This window comes from Ictidomys tridecemlineatus, chromosome 3, assembly GCF_052094955.1.
Source record: "Ictidomys tridecemlineatus isolate mIctTri1 chromosome 3, mIctTri1.hap1, whole genome shotgun sequence".
Classification (NCBI taxonomy): domain Eukaryota; kingdom Metazoa; phylum Chordata; class Mammalia; order Rodentia; family Sciuridae; genus Ictidomys; species Ictidomys tridecemlineatus.
In genome coordinates, this window is record NC_135479.1 from 139163574 (window position 1) to 139169573 (window position 6000).

At 42.0% G+C, this 6000-nt stretch overlaps 1 long non-coding RNA gene across 1 annotated transcript in view; it reads left to right on the top strand.

The window, feature by feature from the left end:
- Window positions 1-2433, top strand: part of LOC144375872 (uncharacterized) — an 81624-nt gene extending 79191 nt beyond the window's left edge. Inside the window, exon 3 of the long non-coding RNA XR_013435725.1 lies at window positions 1972-2433. This is a non-coding gene — a long non-coding RNA (uncharacterized LOC144375872). The remainder of the gene's footprint in view (window positions 1-1971) is intronic.
- The last annotated feature ends 3567 nt before the right edge of the window (window positions 2434-6000 follow it).

Sequence of the window (6000 nt, forward strand, 5' to 3'; positions counted from 1 at the left end):
TGGGATCCTCCTACCTCAGCCTTCCGAGTCACTGAGATTACAGGCATGCACCACCACCCCGACTAGCTTTTCTTTTTGTACATTTTAGCTTCTGAGCAGCTTAGAGATTTGCCAGCACACATTCTCCCCTGTTCTCGCCCTCCAACCACACGTTATCCTTTACTATTGTACTATTTTTTCTTTCTTCCTTCTTCTTCTTTTTTACAGCCACTGCTACAACACTGACCAGAGTTTGTAGTTATTTATTTATGTTTTTATGGTGTTTTTTCGAATGTGATTGAATTATAAGCTTCTCAAGGATGGGTATGATGTCTATTTCATTCGCCAGTGACTCTCAGAGCTGAGCAGCCTGACACAAGAGATCAGGCAGGAAATGTGCTGAATGAATGAACAGGTGATCAGCCTAGGCAGCTTGAGTGAGCAGCTGTGCATTTCCTGAACATTTGCTCAGATTCGGAAGAGCAGCTTGGTCTCCAGAGGCTCTGGTCTGCACAGAATCACCAGGCTGCTTCCTACTCAAAGGTACCAGGTGTGGAGTCCTGGTCTTCAAAGTGAGTGCTCACCCAAAAGCTGCAGGAGAGGATCTAGGGGAGCACAAGAAGATACATAACATCAGGATGAGCATTTGTGTTGATTTTTTACCTGAGAAGGAAGGAAAGAGGGAGAGAGGATGGAAGGAAGGAATTTTGGGTTTCTTTTTTAATGCAGTCAGCTTATTAGGTGGAGTAATATTTGTAGAGTACAAGCGGAAAATAATTTCCTAATTTTCCCACTACCTGACTTCAGACATGGTTTTTGGATCAGGCTTTCCTATCCTTGATGACTTCTTGGACAGATACCTTAGCTTTCTGGTCATTTCAGCTTACACAATGGTCGCATTTCTCAAGTATTAAAAAAGTTTAGGCCAGTCTAAATCAAAACTTCAAACCCACATTGAATTCAACACACTTTCTTCCCATGCTCAGGCCTGACCCAAGGCATGAGGACCTGACATAGGAAGCAGGGGACCAAGAGTTGTTCTTTGCCCTCCCTCTATCTGTTCTTCATATCTTTGGTCCCCTCCTATTGCAGCTCCCCAAGCTGAGCACAGAGCCGAGGGCCATTTGGAAAAAAAAAAGAGAAAAGGGAAAGGGGCCAAGTCTTGTGGGATCGTGCTGTTTTATTCAGCCATCAGTGTCTTCAGTTGAGGTGGGCATCCACCAAATTCTTTCTGTTTCCAGAGTCACATTTCTGTGTGATTTGCAAATGTTGCTCCATCTTTCTCTGCCCCCATGAAGACCCACATGGAATTCCTGGTCCCTGTCACTAGCAATGTGCTCTCTGAATAGCCTCTTACCACCTCCCAACATTCACCTCCTATATTTTTACCACTGGAATCTCACTGGCTCCATAAGTCATGCTATGGTTTGTATATGGTTTGAGTGTGTCCCCCAAGCTACATGTATCACCACCCTATGGTGGTATTGAGAGGTGGTGGATCTTTAAGAAGTGGTGTCTAGTGGGTCATGGGGTGCTGCCCTCAGAAGGATGAATGTAGCTCATGTGGGATCCCAGTTAGTTCCTCTGAGAGAGTGTTGCTATAAAAAGCAAGCCTCACTCCTGACTCTTTTTCTAGCTTCCTATCTCACCATGGGATTTCTCCCTCTTTTTTGGGCTCCAACCATGATGCCATCTGCCATTATGTGGAAATAGCCAGGGGGGCCCTCACCAGAGCTGGTATTATGCTGTTTGGATTTTCAGCCTTCAAAATTGTGAGCTCAATAAGCATCTTTTCATTATAAGAACATAGCTTCCGGCATTTTGTTATAGCAATGGAAAACAGGCTAATGCATTCACCCTCCAGGTGCCTCAGAGCTCATAGTCCTCTGGACCATCCTATTGGTTGATGGGTACCCAAGTGTCTTTGCTCTGCTGCCTGAGTCAATGCAGGCTGCTCCCACCTCTGATCTCTTTCTTTGTCCTTCATTACAGGCAGATCCATTCAGCTTCCAATCTCCACGGATCTCTGGATCCACAGTGGGCTACAGTCATCATGTAAACTGCTCATCCATACCTCAGGATGCTTTCAATTTCTTTCAAGAAATTTCTCTCCCATCAGGCCTCTCCTTTGCTTTCTTGTAGACACTTCCTATGGTTTTGAGTGGTTCCCTTAAAGTCCCATCATTTGGCTTGAAGTAGCGTAAGTACTTCCCATTCCCTTCCCCACAGGAGAGCCAAGGAGAAAGCAAAAGTCCTCTGTCCTTTTCCAAATTCCCTGACATGAATCTTGAAGTCACTAGGCTTGCTTAGCTGGGATGGGGGTTGTGAACTCTGGACAAGTCTTGCTGTCATGAAACCATCAGAACATGTTGGCAGCTTTCTTCAAAATGTGGAGGTCCTCATTCCACTTTCTCTCTGTTGCATAACTAGTAAATAAATAAAACATGTTGGGAATGAGATGTTTAGAAATTTTTAACTAATGAAAATCTTTTTTGTTTTATTAAAAAAATGTTTGAAAACTGCTGGTATGGAGAGTAGTTGCAAAAGGACATAATGTGACTCGAACCAGCTATAGTTGAACACATTTTTGAAAATGCAAAATTTTATACCATGAGCCAACCAATGATTTAATGCCACAGACACGTAACTAGTGTATAGCATGAGAACCTTTGCAATGTGAAATACACACATAGTTTTGTTTTGCAGTGGAGGACACCAAATAAAGAAGTTTTAACATCTGAAGAAATGTTCCCATTATAGGCTCACTCCATGGAGAGATGTGACTTCTAAATATCTCCAAGGTCACTTTTAAAAGGTCTTCACATCTTAATACATATTTCCGGTAACTATACCAAGGAGATTTTGGACACCAACTTATATTATACTTGATTTAGCTTGAAAATAAATGTAGCAACAAAAAGAGATACTCCCTGGTGGGAATCAAAGTAGAACACATCAATGATCAAGCCAAATTGAGCATCTCTACTCATCAGGGAGGACGACAGGATCTTCATTCAGGGAGAAGAACCTCCAGGTGAAAGGCCAAAATGATAAGTCAGAGTATAAAAAGAGTCATGACATAAAATGCTTAAAAGCAAGACCAACTTGGGTTCTGAAAATATCTGCCTACCTTATAAAATACTGTGTGTGGTGTTACAATCTAGGTGAAATAAAAGAACTTCAAAAGGTAGGACATTTGTCTCTATCTCCTGCACCCAGCACAGGCCTGGCACAGTATGGTAGTTAGTGCATGTGTGCAGGTTGAACGAATGTGCAATATAGCCCAGAGACCAGGAATAGCTTTGACACTGTCTTATAAACAGGTTATAGAAGACCAGACTGTTTTAGCTACGTCTCCCCTGAAAAACACTTAACCTCCTCTTAAAAATCAGGAACGGGTGACATTTGCAACCTTTTTAAAATGTGAATAAATTGTTGACATTTCCATAGACAGAAGTTAACCCCAGAGGAACTCATTTCTAAACTATGCATCCCAGCTTGGGCAGGACCATGAACTCTCCTTGACCACAAGAAGTTTCAAACGACATTTTTAATAATCAAGATCACATGACTACCTAGGTTGACGGGTGAACTGTCCGATGTTTATTTTATCTATGCTTTGCTTTGAGTTAAAATTTCACTGCTGAAGACATTGACCAACCAGGCTTCTTTCACAGCTGTTTCTCTACAAAGCAATCTCACAAAGACAGGATGTTGCCCTAAAAAAGCATCCTCTGGTTCCCTGCTGGACAGGCCTACAGCTGGCTGAGTGTCACAAACAAACCAGAAAAAGCATATTCAGTGATGCCAGCTCACTAGGGAAGTTGGATCTATGGCTTCAAAAGCTGAGCCGCAGAGAACTGGGGAAACAAATGGCAAATAATGTGGGGAGGTTGCTGATTTTATGTAGAGTCCAGGAAAACAACAGCTGGCAATAGTCAGGGTCCCCGAGTAAAAGTGCCTGAGGATGCTGGGGAACAAAGAGAGGAATACAAAACCAGCTGGGAGCAATGGACTGGCCTACATTAGGTTTCATAGAGACTTGGAAACTGAATTGAGCAAAAACAGAAAATTCATTTTCCTGGATTAGAAAAATTCCATTTGACTTCCATTCTGCTAACATCGGGAACATAGTAACAACAGATTTCTATTGTGCACTCAGTCATGGGCACTGAATTAAGCACTGTGGATGCCTTTTCTCATTTGATGCCCTCAAGAGTCTCAGATGAAAAGCATTATTACTCTTCGATACAGATGAGGAAACTGAGACTCAGACAGAAAGTAACTTGCCCCAAATCCACAGCAAGGATGTGAAAGACGGGATGAAACTAGTCTCGTAAGTCTGAGAGCATGTTCTCAAAGCCATAATTTTTTAAAAAGTAATTAAAGAAAAAAACAATATCCTCCTAGTGCAGCAGGGGAAATGACAGCTCTTGCAATAAATGGCTCTGGGTCAACTGTGTATTCATATGGAGTAAAAAAGTACTGAAACCCTTACCTCACACCACACACATCAATCAATCCCAATTAAGTCATAGAACAATACATTTTTGGGGGGTACAAAACATAGGAGAACATCATTATAATTTTGGAGCAGATAATGATTCCTTACAGAGAGCAAAATTGTTCCTAACCATAAATAGTAAAATTGATAAATTGGATTATATTAAATGAAGAACTTCATCATCAGAGAGACTGCTGTTGGGAACATAAAAAGCAACCAACCCATAGAATGAGAGGATTTTTTTGGTAATGCTTATAGGATTCATATCAAGAATAAACAAATAACTTCTACAAATCAATAAGAAAAAGACAGGAAACTCAGTAGAAAAATGGACCAAAGCCTTGAACAGACACTTCCCAAGAAAATATTCAAAGGCTAATAAACATGTGGAAATGGCTTCAGTTTATTAGTCATCCGGGAAATGCAAATGAAGAACCACAAGGCAATCTCATTATACATCCATAGGAATGACGAAATTTTAAAAAGTAGGAAATACCAAGCCCTGGTGAGGATGTGGAGCAACCAGAACTCTCTCCAACTCTTAGGGAGGTAAATGGATACAAACTTGGGGGATCTGCTCAGCATTTTCTGCTAAAGCTGAATGTGCACATACCTTACATATAATTTCACTGCTAGGACAATACCCCACAGATACCTTCTGCACATACCTTTATACAACTTCACCAAAAGACTGATACCAGAATAAAAATTTGTGGCAGTATTATTTCTGAGGGCTGAAACAAAACCAACTGAACAATAGAATGGCAAGATGAATTAGGGTATATTTGTACAATAGCAGTGAGAATGTATGAACCACAACTCTCTGAAGTAACAGATGGAAAAATCCTACCACCATGATATAGTGGAAAAGAAACCAGACCCCAATGGGTATATCTAGATATTTCCTTTGTTTAAAGTAACAAAACAGACAAAGATCCCCTGTTCGTGGTCAAGATAATGGTTACCTAGGGAAGATGTGGTACTGGAGTGGGGTACCAGGGAGGCCAAGCCTCCAAGGTGCTGGTCTATGTTGATCTATCCACTGGTTACAAAAGTTTATTCAGTTTGTGAAAATTCACCAAAATTTACTTACAGTGTCTGCAGCTGTTGCCATAACAAGTCCGCCCCCCCCACCCCCCGCAAGCCCAGTGGTAGTCAATAAACACACATTTCTTGCTGACTGGTTTGCAGTGGTTAGAGGTCAGCCCGTTGAGGTTGGGCTCAGCTGTGGGTTAAAGGCAGAGCTGCCCCATGTGTCTCCCTTCCTCCTTTAACTGGCAGCTGTCCGGGGTGTGTCCTCTCAAAATGAAACTGGCAGGAGTCCAGAGGGGCCAATGAAAGGGCACAGCTCTCTTCAGGTCTTGCCTGGGACTAGTGTCCTTTTACTGCTGCCCACAATCAGTCACACATCCGAGTCCAACACCAATGGAGTAGGGAAATACACTCCTCCCATGGGGAGTAAATATTTGCTGAACAATAATCTGATCTGGGACATTTAAGAACAGTGCAGTTTTCTG